This window comes from Balearica regulorum, chromosome 1 (assembly GCF_011004875.1).
Source record: "Balearica regulorum gibbericeps isolate bBalReg1 chromosome 1, bBalReg1.pri, whole genome shotgun sequence".
Taxonomy (NCBI): domain Eukaryota; kingdom Metazoa; phylum Chordata; class Aves; order Gruiformes; family Gruidae; genus Balearica; species Balearica regulorum.
Window position 1 is genome coordinate 10,143,535 of NC_046184.1, and position 14,286 is coordinate 10,157,820.

Consider the following 14,286-nt stretch of genomic DNA (forward strand, 5'->3'; position numbering starts at 1 on the left):
AGTTCTTCTGAAACGTGTTGCAATGATCACACCAGACATTATTAGCAAATCCAAACAGTTCTGAGTTGGGATTTCTACAAACAAGCAAAGATGTTTAGGAATATAGCTCAGTGATATGTTTTTGTGTTTGTACTGTGTATAGGGTCTACAATCCTGAGCAGGACTCTTAAGTGTGCATGCAGTACATATTATAAATAATAAGAATGTTAGAACAGCTGGAATCACTGACAGTGACCACTGTTCACTGCTTTTGTTGATACTATGAAAAAAACCTCCATACTGAATAATATTTAATAATCTGACGATGAGGAAATTTTCTTCCTGGTTTCCATTAGTTTACTGAAGCTTTAAAGATGGTACCCCACTTCTTCATTTACTTGGCTTTCATATTATCTCTTCTTAATAAATAAATATTTGTATAATATGCTTTGACTTTATGAGTTGGATTTGTTTCACCATAACTTAGGAAGAATAATGCAAATGCTAAGATTTTGGAGAGGTATCTGAGAGGTATTCTGCTGTAGCTTGAGGCCTTATTTTTATTAGAAAACGTTTTTTGAAGGGGTTTTTTTCTTCCTATTCGGTTTGGAAGTTTCATATTGTTCTGTTATACGGAAAGGATAATGTTTTTTATTATTATTATTATTATTATTATTATTATTATTATTATTGTTATTCAAAATAACTTTATGAGAAATTCTCAGCATGAGAACAATCTTATTTAGATTGCAATAAAGTTGCTACTGGTCTGAAATCTTGAGCATCTGCTCTTGTAAAAGGCTTCTTTCTCCTAACAGGAATCTTCCTTGTGGAAATACAGTCTGATCCATATCAAGCAAAGGACCCTAAAGTAATCTTTCATTCATCAATACTTACCATCGGAGCCAGCTGTAAGAATTGGCAAACCCAAAAAAGGTTATTTGCCTAAAAAACAGAACTCTGGGAGCTGTAAACCCCCTCTGTTTGCTGCAGAGCTGGGGTGCGAGATCAGGGTTATCAAATAACCCTTCCCAAAAGCAGTGTCCTCCTTCTTCCATACAGTATGAAGCGCAGCTGGCCGTATGGCTATACTATTGGGTGTAGATGCACGAACTCTACACTGATACTTCATGATGACAAGAGTGAAGCTGTTTCTGTCAAGATATTATTTAATCTTATTACTGCAATAAAAGATTTGTGCTGTTAAAAGTGTAGCTGAAGAGTGACCTGTAGCAACATGCTGATGAAGATATGCAGAGCCATAGAGAGTGGTGTGAGGCAGTCGCTCTTGGTGCCATTTTGAATGGGACAGGGCAATACAGGGAACGTGCTGCTCCCAGCTCAGCATGGTCCTCAGCCTCACCAAGCTGGGGACACAGAGGGGGGGAGGCAGTAAGGGTAAAATACAACACCACAAGCCAACCAGGAAATGGTTATTGTCTACCTGCCTGGTGTATGACAGCTAAAGCTGGACACTTTCTGTGCACTATGAAAAACAAGAGAAAAACTGTCTGGAAAACAAGTGCATAATTTTATTAGAGCAATAAATTGTTTTCTGAGAATAGGGTCTGAAACAGCGCTGAGTGTGGTAGTGGTGCCTTTCCGAGTGAGAGTCCTTCCACCGAGCAAAGCCAGAAGCAAGCAAAGGTCACTGCAGATTCATGGAGGGCATACAAGGAGGTGGACTGCAAGAGGGGAGGGGGAAGGCGAATGTTTTTGTATGCCAAGGACAGATTTATACACGATAATGACAGGAACACCTTGGTAATGTCTGAACTCCAATCATAAACAAACGGAGAAGTCTGATCAGATATTTGTTCCTCTGACTATTTCATATGCTTCAATGACCTGAATAGTCAGTGTTTAAATGATAAAACTCAGCCCCTTCAGCACATTTATGCTACTGAAACCTTTGAGGATTTCGGCAGAAGTGACCATGTCTGTTTTCAATAGGGGTTAAGAGAGCATACGTGTGCAACAAAATACCTTCAAGGGGAATCAGTCTTGTACTTTAACCTCATTGAATCTTCCTCACTGCTTAACATTCGCTTTCTTATAATAGCCAGAAAGGTCCAGGAATTTAGCATTAAAATGTCCCCATTTTGATCAAGCTATTGAAGGCCTCTACTTATTTTCCCTTCAATCTTCCTTTGTGTAAGTGGTTTGGTCTCCCATGCCTTTCTCTATCCTGTCCTTGTCTAAACTATGTAAGTAACACAGGACCCCAGACCTTCAGAAAATCCCACCTGGGTGTCTGGTAGCTGCAAGGCCTTACATTAGGCACCAGATCTTGCAGTATATGGGAGTGGTAACAGCTGTGGCTTTTGCTGAGCTGCTCTTCTCTGCATCATTCAACATCAGCATCCTGAGAAGAACAGGTGACATCTCTGCAGAAATCTCCTGTTACTGGACCATTGCATGGCAATATGTTTGAAGATATGTAGCAGGAGTATCGACTTTTTGGTCAAACACCTGCTGTAACCCACCTCCTCTGAGAAGATCACTAAGCTAACAAATATATCTTGTGAGCTGGATATGGTTCTTATATCATCATCTGGACCACTTCAGTTTATGCTGTTACTTGTGTTAGTAGGCCTAATATTTCCAGGGATTTTGGTAGCATTAGTATTATGGGTTATATTTTCAGAAAGTATGGAAAGTTACACTTCAATTCACAATGAAAATTGTGCAAAAATTTAGAGTCACTTTTAAAAACCTTTCTTTGATAGGAAGAACAGTAAGGAAGAAACTGTTTCCAAAATTCAGGGTATCACAGAAGCTAGAAATGAAATTAAATGAAGTTACTGCCTTTATCAGGCCAACAAAAAGAAGATCGTAGCAGATCTCTCAAAAGATTAGTCAATGTTAGTGTAGGCAGCACTTCTTGTGTGGATATCACAGATTCACAGATTGGTAGGGGTTGGAAGGGACCTCAGGAGATCATCTAGTCCCACTCCCCTCCAGGATGACCTAGAGCAGGTTGCACAGGATCGCGTCCAGGCAGGTTTTGAACATCTCCAGAGAAGGAGACTCCACAACCTCTCTGGGCAGCCTGTGCCAGTGCTCGGTCACCCTCAGAGTGAAGAAGTTTTTCCTCATATGCAGATGAAACTTCCTGTGTTCCATTTTGTGCCCGTTGCCCCTTGTTCTGTCACTGGGAACCATTGAGAAGAGTCTGGCCCCATCCTCTAGACATCCACCCTTTAGATATTTATAAGTATTAATAAGATCCCCTCTTAGTCTTTCCTTCTTCAGGCTAAACAGACCCAGCTCTCTCAGCCTTTCCTCATACGAGAGATGTTCCAGTCCCGTCATCACCTTTTTAGCCGAATAGGGACCCTTCTTGTTGGAAAGGCCCAACACAGATCTACATTGCTTGTGTGGTAGAGAGCAACTACATATGGATTTAATCTTGCTGTTAAACCTAATGTGCATCTGCATCAGATGTTAATGTAATTTACCATATCAATTCAGAGTTTAGTGAAGCAAGTTCCCCATGAAAACTTAATCTTCATCTCTGTTCCCTTTATGCTTTATTTCCCCCCTTCCCCTTCAATGATTTTTATCTGCCTCAGATTTCAACACTTCTGTCAAGCAGTCTGCAATGTTTCAGGTTTAATATCTTTTTACCTTTCAAATATAACTACAGAGGAGTGATATATTGGGATTAGCTCTCTAGGCTTGTCTGATGTGTGTGATTGTAGCTTTGCAAGTATCCAGTTAACCAACAGCAATACTAAATGAGGGAGGTAGTGAGTTCTTTACTGATCCAGGCAGTTCTGCCTTAAAAAAAAAAAGAGAAGCACATTCTTGCATGCAAATGTGTTCTGATACGGTCTTCTCTCATCTTCTAAACCCCACAAATGTGGGAACTGGCAGTAGGGGGACAAAATATTTATTTATTTATTCAACTTGAGGACAGATTGACTGATTTGGTTGAAGGAAAGAACATGACTTGAAGATTTCCATAGAAAAGAACCAAATCCCAAAGACTTTTATTAAAAAAAAGGTTTGAAAGCCTTCAGTTAATTTTTATTGAATGAGTTATATTTATACTTTGCTATATGCAGGAACTCAGGTTTCAGACTGCCAAGAACACAGGATGGGATAATGTGGTTATTGGCTGGTCTACCCTTCAGCACAACAAAGTAGGCATTGAAGCATTTACTTTTGAAACGGTTCAGTGTATCCGCATTGACCAACACTGGTTAATGTAAATGCCTCAGCTTGCCCACACACGCCACTCACAAAATTCCAGACACAGTTCCTCCCTTTCTATACTGTGCTTAGCATTTTTCAGGATATTACATTTTTTATAGCTTTTTAAGGAATAACATTCAAAAGAGAGGTGGTATTCTGTTTCTTTTAAGTGTTATGTTTGTAAAGAAATTCTGAAGATTCTAAGCAAAAGTATAAATAGTTTCTAAAGGCATCCAATACTGAAGAATGTATTTTTACTAATTTTTTTCCTGAGTTTGACAAGTGCTTAGACATCTGCTTATGATTTGAGAGGTGGAGGATTCAGTTGTCTGCTTTGCTGCAGAAATCTTTGTATGACCTTAGGCAAATCATTTAGCTGTGGTGAAAAATGCATATACAACTATAAATATAAAACTAAAAGAATACAAAGGCAATAAAATGAAGTGAGAATAATTATATAAAAGATTGTGATATATCTATCATAAAAATATTGTGGTAGTTATCAATATGTGTTATGTCACATTGAAGACTATGCTATAAGCAAAGATAAAAATTAGCACTGGGAAGCTATTTCAGTACTAATCTCTAAAAAATTGCTGGTAATCAAATAAGTTGCAAGATTAAGGGCATCCAAAACAACTGACTACTTATGAAAGTTGCTTTGTACTTGATAGTTTGAATTACTATTTCTGCTACCAGTTGAAACAACTAGTGAAGGGTAGTCACTGTGAGACTGGACAATGAAAAATGGTTGATTTAGTATTGTTGGTATTTCTGTTTAATGCTTCTTTTCAAATTGTTGAGAAGCTCTACCAGGGCAGACTTAAGGCACTGTAAAGTTCATTGATTGGAATAATAATGCCTACACTACTTAGCACTGCCAGAGAGTTCGAATGTGTGTGAAACATTGGCATCTCCTATGCCTGTACTTCAAGGACAGGAACCATCTCTCCATGTAGACATCTTCTTATGAGTTAGTCCTGCTGAGCCCCTTAATGAAAAGACATAGACATTTCCATCTCATGCTACAGTAGTTTTCTACATCTTCTAGGCCTTTTTCTCTCTGCTATCTTTAAGGGATAACACCAGGCTCAGAGAAAAAGCTGACATTTTAGATGTCTAAAGTGAAATTAATTAAATCCCATGCTCTCCTTGCTCACAGATCAGGAAAGGACAACTGGAGATGATCATCAATAACAGTTTGTAACTGTCCTGCACAGAGTTGACAAAAGCCGTATAGTTTATGTACTTGCACTAGTGAAGTCTCATGCAAAAGACTTTCGGATGCTTTAACTGATGCTGACGGGATATTCTAAGTGGCAGAAATGTTACTAGAGAACAGCAGTAAAAAAGTGACTTTAAAATGCTACTTGCTGCCTCTTGTGTATCTCATTTCAACATTGCGTGATAAGTCTGTTGCAACTCTTGTAGCATCTGTTTTATCTCAAGCTATCATAATACTTTGTGACAATGCATTCAGTTCCTTAGGACTGAGCATATGTGTCCCTATTTTATCTGAAGCATCATATATTTGAAATCACTGTTGTACTAGAGAACAACCTATTAAGCAGCTGGAGTGGTCTCATGTAGCCTCCCCTTTATGTCTCTCTCCAGCAGAAAGTATCTGCAGGCTCCAGGTAGAGGACTGCCAAGGTAAGCAAGTAAGCCAACTCCATCCAGTCTTACAACCATCAAGAGAGGTGCAGGGACTTCCTCTAGCATGCCAGGAGGCTTCCTTCCAGGCTTTATCCAGATCTCTGGCCAGCAACTGTGGCAGCTGATCTATAAAATGAAATTTCATTTCATCAACGTGAATTTTTTTTTTTTTTTTTTTTTTTTTTTACCAAAATAGTTTCCAGAGTATAAACAGTAGTGCTGGTCTTATGGGTCCTCATTTTGTCTGAAATGACAGTTGTCGTCAGTTCAGTTGGCAGTTCTGTGGAATGGATAAAGGGCTGATGAGATAAGCAAGTGGGAGCCGGCTGAAAGGAGTGTCTTTAAAGGCGGTATGGGTGAAATTGAAAGAGAAGATAAGAACAAGTTTTTAATAACTAGTGATTTCAGAAAAACTCTCTGCACCTCTTTTCCACTCATTTTCAGCCAGATGATAGGGAAATTAGCAGTGGTTCTGGCAACATAAACTCTCAGAGGGATCCCTCAGTGAAAAATGTATAGCAGCTTAATTCTGTTCTCACTGGAATCAGTGTCAGACTGCTACGGGACTGCAGGGATGTGTTAGGATGGGTTCATTATGCAGATAACTATTCCATTAACACGTTCAAAACACAACCTCTTCTTGTAAAGGGAAACCCCACTGGAGGAAACATGGCAGAGTCTTCTGTAAATTCCAAATAATAAAGGGTTTTCTCCATCTGTCTCCAGTGACTCCCTTCTCCTACTGTGCATTTTCCATCCTTTCTAGAAGTGTAAAGAAAGAGTAATTTTTAATCATCTTAAATTTATCTAAGATGATCCCTCAACGTTTTGAAAGACCTTTGACAATCCGTACCAAAGTAGAAACATGAGAACAGTTCTCATTCTTGAAACAAGCACAAACAAGCAAATCTTGATTTCTAATACGAACCTGTTTGGCAACATATTCTTGATAAGAAATTAAGTTTTGGGTGTTTCACTTGAATTTCAGTTGAATTCTTTTTGGATGCATTCAGGAAGTTTTGGGACTGTGTTTTTAAATGATATGTTGAATGGCACTTGGTTAGTTCTGTAGGTGTTAAAGGAATACAAATAAAGAACAATGATAATTACCTGCCATCCCCTGGAAAGTTTTATGAAGCTCATTTTGTTGAAATGAGCTGTAAATAAGTCTCTAAGAATATCAGCCAGCATCCAGAATATGCCTGGGGACTGTGTCATACGAGTAACATTTTCCACAAACTCTTCAGTGAGGTTCTAATAGGTGTTTTCCGTTTAACAGAACACTGCTCCTCTGTCTTCAAAATTCATTCAGCTTTCACTAAGCCTGAGATTTTGCTCTTTCTCATTTATTGTCAGACTGAAACTGTACTTTATTTCCTACAGTATAAAACATTGTCATTTAGAATCTGAACTGGACCAGCATTTTCTTACCCCATCCATCACTAAAATAAATCCCAGTTATATAACTGTGACATTATTTCTTGATCCCGTGGGTAAAAAGCTTTCACAGACCCTCAACGTAGCATGTAACTCAGAATCAATTTCTGAAAGAGAAAAATATTGTATGTTGCTACATAATTAATTTCATTCTGGCTAATAAGCCTATCAAGCACATCTAGGTTGGCCTTGATCTGAGTATCATTCTCAACCATGACTCACTTCGATGTGGTTGAAAGGATAGATGTTATGTTTCAGTGCAAGACATTTCTTTCTCCCACATCTGAATTGTAGAAACATTTGGTCACTCACAAAGTGATCATTCACTGATCTGAAAGTTGATTCTGTTCTTATATTGTTGTATTGGGTCTGGCTGAGATGGAGTTAATTCTCCCCACAGCAGCCCTCATAGTGCTGTGCTGTGTATTGGTAGCTAGCAAACTGTTGATAACACACCAGTGTTTTGGCTACTACTGAGCAGTGCCAGCACACATCAAGGCTTTCCAACATTTCTTTTTCCCCAGCAGCAGGCTGGGGGTGGGCAAGATCTTGGGAGGGGACACAGCTAGGACAGCTGACCCAAACTGACCAAAGGGATATTCCATACCATATGATGTCATGCTCAGCAGTAAGAAACTGAGACCAGGGGGAGGAACAGGGCGGGGGCATTCGTTGTTTTTTTTGTTTTACAATGTTTGTCTTCCGGGGTAAGGGACACACTTACTGAAGCCCTACTTCCCAGGAAGTGGCCGGACATCGCCTGCTGATGGGAAGTAGAGAATAATCTTTGCTTTTTGCTTTGCTTCCGCGCGCGGCTTTTTGCTTTAGCTACATTAAACTGCCTTTATCTCGACCCACGAGTTTGGGATTGTTTTTTTTCTCCATCTTCCTTTCTCCCCTCCCTGCCTTGCTGAGGAGGCGAGTGATAGAGCGGCTCTGGTGGGCACCTGGCCCCCAGCCAGGGTCAACCCACCACAATTGTTATAATAGTTCCTAAGCTATATGAGTGTCCTGCAAAAGAAAATTATCCAGCTGGTCACACTTCACTTGGAAATGTTGTCTCAACATTTTGTAGAGGATGCTGCATGTTTTGGAGGAAAATGCCTCGGTATTCTGGAAATTAAACTATTTTAAACTACTCTAGGCAATGTCAGTCTCAAAAAAAATGTTACTGTCAACATATGAAAACCAAGGTAATTTGTTTTGTACATAAATTCATGTCAGAGCTTCAGAGCAATTTATAAGGGGAGTAAACATCCTCCTCCCTTATACACTATCCTTCAGCAGTGTTTTTAACTCACAAAGAGCTCTTTCCAGTTTTCTGCCACAAAACCTTCTGTAGAGTACCTCTGAAAATGCCTCCTTTCTTTATGGATAAATTTAATGGATGGAATAGCAGTTATGTTTAAATTGGTTTTAGAGACCCAACAGGTATACATTGTTTTGTTTTGTTTTGTTATTTGGTTTTTTGATTTTTTTCAATTATTTGCATTAAATTTAATCTGTTCCTCCAAAGCAGTATAAGCAATATGTATCCTATCAGTTCTAGCTGCTAATTTGTGTATCAATTGAAGAGTCATTTAATGGCAATGTCTATTAATTACAATCTACAGAAAGCCCTGTCAGAAACTTGTGACACAAAAACGTGTAAAGTCAGATCTAATTTCTACCAGAATCTTCGGGCTACTGTGTTAATAGCTGCAACAATCACTTAACTCTTATACTTCATTCTTACTAACACTAATTAAGTTTCCATCACATGATATAACCTCAGTGAAAAGTGATCCATATCACTGTTACTTAGAAACACCTTTGGTGATTAAATCAATGCTTCTTGCAGGAGTTGGGTTCAGAACTTGCTTTGAGCAGGGCATTGGACTAGACGGTCTCTGGAGGATCCTTCCAACCCCTTCCAAACTTCTGCTATTTTGTGATTCTCTGAACAGCAAAAAGACTCATCAAATTGTATTGATTGTTAGAGCTAGAAATATAACGGGCAAATCAGCTGTATGTCTAATGAAGAGGGAAGAAAAAAATAATATCCTACTTTGGAAATTTAAAAAAATAACATAATGTTGAAAAATATACAAGAAACTTCCTAAAAGATTTCTTCTGATTTTTTATTTTTATTTTTATTTTTTAATTAAAAAAAAAAGGAAGTAATGGAGAAAAACAAACCCACAGCTATGATTTTTCATAATATAGGAGTATTTTCAGTGAAACAGTATTCTCTTCTAGCAAAAAATCATTGCATGTATTGGTCTTACAATCTTGACTTATGAAGAATAATATTTTAAATTGCTGAAGTCAATTTTCAGCTCTTTTTTGCCATGATATTCCACAACAAGATAACAACCATTAGAACAAATTCTGAAATGACAAGATTTTTTTTTTATTTATATAAATTTTCTTTTTTCTTTTTTTCTTTAAATGCCATTTCAACATAACCAATGTAGAAAATAATCATTTGTAATTTTAAAGAGTGAATGCTCATATTGCAACTCTATTGTCTCTTCTTTAGTAGCATATTGTCCGTAGCTTTCAAATCCTATAAAGTATTTTGAGGGTACAAGATTGTGTTTACTCAAAGAACATGATTTTATTAGAAAAAAACCAGACCCTTTCAATGATATTTGATTTTAGTCCTGAAAAGCAATAGGAGTATGTAAAACTACTTGTTACATAAGATGACAAGCTGAAATCACTATATGTTCAGAAAGCACATTTCTATAACAGCACAGCATGCAACACTGACTTAGCTACGCTCCTTACTGCAAAATAAAAGTCACTTACTATGCATAGCATTACAATATCATACAAAGTCAAGGAGATATAGAGTGGTTTTTCTGTAACAGGCTTGTGTTTTGTTGGGTTTTGTTTTGTTGGTTTTTTTTTTTCAATTTTGCAGTAAATTAAATTATAATTACCCTGCTTCATATTGTATTACCTAAATAATAAAAGGCTGCTAAAAATAATCCAATGGGACAATAATCTATGGTAAAGACCTGAAATCTGAAGGGGTTTTTTTCTGAATGTTTATACTTTCTTAGGAAATTAGAAATATATTAATTGAGAAACAATCCTAACCAGCTTTCATTAGGTTAAAAGAGTTTACTTGTCACATAGCAAACTCTTTTGTTTAGAAACAAAGGAGTTGAGTTAAACTCAAAATATGCCTTGGATATGAAGAAGACATAAGAAAGTTTTAACATGTTGCCAGAGACTGCAGTATGAGTGTCCTGGTTTCAGCTGAGATGGAGTTAATTCTCTTTCTAGTAGCTGGTATAGTGCTGTGTTTTGGATTTAGTGTGAGAATAATGTTGGTAACACACTGATGTTCTGGTTGTTGCTAGGTGGGTGTAGTGTCTACACTAAGTCAAGGACTTTTCAGCTTCCCACTCCCTGCCAGGTGCACAAGAAGCTGGGAGAGCACAGCCAGGACAGCTGATCCAGACTGGCCAAAGGGATGCTCCATACCATAGAACGTCATGCTTCGTAAATAACTGGGAAAACTGTTGAGAAGGTGGGATTGCTGCTCGGAAACAGACAGCCTCTGGGAGTTTTTTCACACGTGGTGAGCAATTGTATTTGTGTGTCGCTTGTTTATATATATATATAAAATTATTATCTTCCTTTGTTATCCTGCTAAACTGTCTTTATCTCAAGCCATGAGTTTTTGGATTTTTTCCATTCTCCTCCCCATCACCTTGGGGAAAGGGGTAAGCGAGCTGCTGCGTGGTGCTTAGTTAATGGCTGGGGCTAAACCGCGACAATGAGGAATACTGACAGAAACATTAAATGAAGCTTGGACATTTTGCTTCATTCTGACAATCTGTTTCTCCTTTGCAAATGAAGGCAAAAGTGAGTGGAACCAGAGGTGTAAGAAACATTTCAGTTTTAGGTAAGCAGAAATTGACATGTAAATGTTTTTACCATTATTCTGCTTGCCGTCCCTTTGGTGAACATATCCTAATTCTGAAAAGGCTCTTTGAGTCACTTACTGAGCTAATGTGTTTAAAGGATAAAGAGACTTCTTGTGTTAACTCAAGTGGGTAATAAGGGCTCCTACCTTGGAATCCACTCCAAAAGTAGATTGCAAAATTGCGAAGGTGCAATCATGCTCTAAGAGAAGTGAAGGAAACCTGTCGTGTCAGGGGGGCCATCAGGCCAATGGGAGGATTAAATGGGATCTCCAGAAAAACTCATAAATGATTCATTTCTTGATTCATCAGGTTCAAATTCAGACAGGAAACTACATCAGTTTGAGTTGGCCCCTGTCCAAGGTATTTCCCCAATGTTTTTTAATCAAAATAGAAAATAAAATTGATTTCAGGTTCAACAAACAAGTTAGAGAAATTCCCCTGCATACTGGGGAACTAACTTTCTTTCCTTCTATTCTGAAGATGTATATCAATATTGAGGAGTTGCCTTGTCATGTTGTCATGTTATCATGTCTATGTGGGCCTGCTTGAGCAGGGGCTTGGACAAGATGACCTCCAGAGGTCTCTTTCAACCTCAACCATTCTGTGGTTCTGTGGTATGATATAGACCACTCTGTTCTCCATCTCCCCTCTTCTACTTTATGTGAACACTCATCTACTAATTAGAAGAAAGATTGAAAACTATCAGTAGAATTGAGCCACTTAAACAACAGCCTCTAATTTAGCTGTTCTAGGCTTCTACCTGCTTCTCCAGAAGGGCACGTTTCTCCTCTAAACTCTGTGTTCAAATAATGGTCTCAACAGATGTCTTAGATATGCTATGAGATCTCAAGTGGCCCTCAAAAGCTTGGTTAGTCATCCTGGGTATCACCTGCCTTAGCAAGTCTGTAACCTCACTTTTTATTTGCCACAGTTCAGTCTGGGTCTAAATAACTATTCAAGATAAACAGGTACCATAGGAGAGAATGAGGGTACCCTGTCATGAAACAGTTGACAGAATCATAATCAGTTACTTGAATATATCTATTATTACTTTTCCTCTGGTCAAAACTTAAAAATTGGTCATGAATGAAGTAGTTTTTTGATGACAAAGACAAGAGTGGAAGGATGGTTTAAAGTTCCAAGTGGTTTTCCTCTCCACTTTGTGTAAGAGAAACTGCTTTATATCCAGAACTTAGCACTTATCTATATTATTTTTTGCTCTCCAGCATCTTTACTGCCTACATTTCCAAATCTTGCTTCAAATTGGCAGCACTCAAAGGTGCTGAAAAGTCACGTCATTATTTGCTTTTCTTACTTATAGAACAAGAGGATGGCTAACATTTAAATAAAGTCTTCTGACAAATGAAAATTTCTCTAGCATTTGATACATCTGATTTTTTTTTTTTCTCTTTTTTTTTCTGAAGCCAGTTGCTTAATAGGCCAGAAGGATGTTTTTCACCTGGTGTTATTTCTCATTTGCTAAGTATGCTGTACAGCAGTCATATTGACATCACAGGATTAAGTCTCACTAATGGGTAACTTCAGTTATTATTTTAAAGGTAACTGTACCAACTAGCTACCTTATCACAAAAGATATTACATTGTGAAACACATTTTGCAGTATCTGAAAACACTAAATATGCAATTTCCTTACAAAGAATCTAGAACTGAAATTTCTTTATTTAATTTTTTAGTATCTTTTTATTTCCATAACTGATTTTTATAGAAAATGAACAATCACAGTTTATATTGACCAGAATTGAGTCTGTCATTAATGACAGAATTGAGGCTGTCATTAAAAAATAAACACATTGCTAAAACAAAGTCTCTTATGTTAGTTTTTTGCTGAATTCTTCTGAGAACATTCCTAGCTTTCAACTTTCTTCTGCTTTTTAACCTGTCGAGACAAATTTCAGAGATGTACACAAGCATAATCTGAAGTGCTATTGCTATTACACTACTAAGTTAGTATTTCTACATTAACAATGTAAAGCGAGTCTGAAAAATAATCATAATATATATATTTCCTCAAATGTACAAATACTTCATATTTCCACCATTCAAATGAATAGATACGTAATAATTATAAACCAGTTTTGTAAAGTAGCATAGCTTTTTTAGGTTAATCGCGTGAAGCTCTGTTTCAAAAGACTTTCAAATAATATTCATCCATGCCACATCCTGCTCAGATACTGAAAAAAACTCTAACCCTGTACTCCCCACAACCGCTGATGTCAGTCCGGTGGCACTGCATCCATTAGTTCGGGTTGTAATCATATTTACTTCTTAAAGCACAGTTATCGTATCCAATTGGACTGTTATTACTGCTTTTTTAGATAGAAGTAATTGCTGAACAACACAAATGTGAGGATATATAATAGACTGTGTGATGTAGGCATCATGTTACAGCTCCACTGTTACATGATGTATGGCTCAATTCTAGTTCACTTGTCACTCTTTAAAAAAAAATAATTAGAAAAATTAATTCATTATTTCCTTTCCCTTATTTTTTCTCAAAATGTTAAAAGCTGTATACATTCATAAAAGAAGTGACTTAGGCAAGTAGTCTGGAAAAAAGGAAATCTCATTTAAAAAAAAAAAAAAAAAAAGAAACTCAATAACACACACACCCCCCCCCCCATACTTCTAAAAAGATACTGCCAGAAGTGGAAGAAATTGCTTTTGCCTAAGGCTGGATTTGCTGTTTAAGGCTTTTCTTCCTCCATCATTTCCTCTGCGAAGTGAAGATTATTTCACCATCAAAAATAAAACATAGTGTGTGATTTTCCTTTTTTGGCATTCTGGAATAGAAATTTTACTGCTTTCCTGAAAATGTTCATGCTTTTACTTGGCTGCTTCTTTTTTCTTAAAGTTCTGAAAAGCTTCTCAGCGATGTGGGGCTTCTTTCCTGGAGTTTTTGTGCTATATGTGTAGAAAAATAATAATGTTAAGGTGTGGGAGCTTTCATTATTTTTCAAAAAATTTTGATAATTAGTATTTTCTGGAGGTGTTCCAAGGAAAATTATGGCCAAAGTACAAGATTTAATTTTATTGTTCAGCAGATAAAGCATGTTTCATCTTTTCTATATTT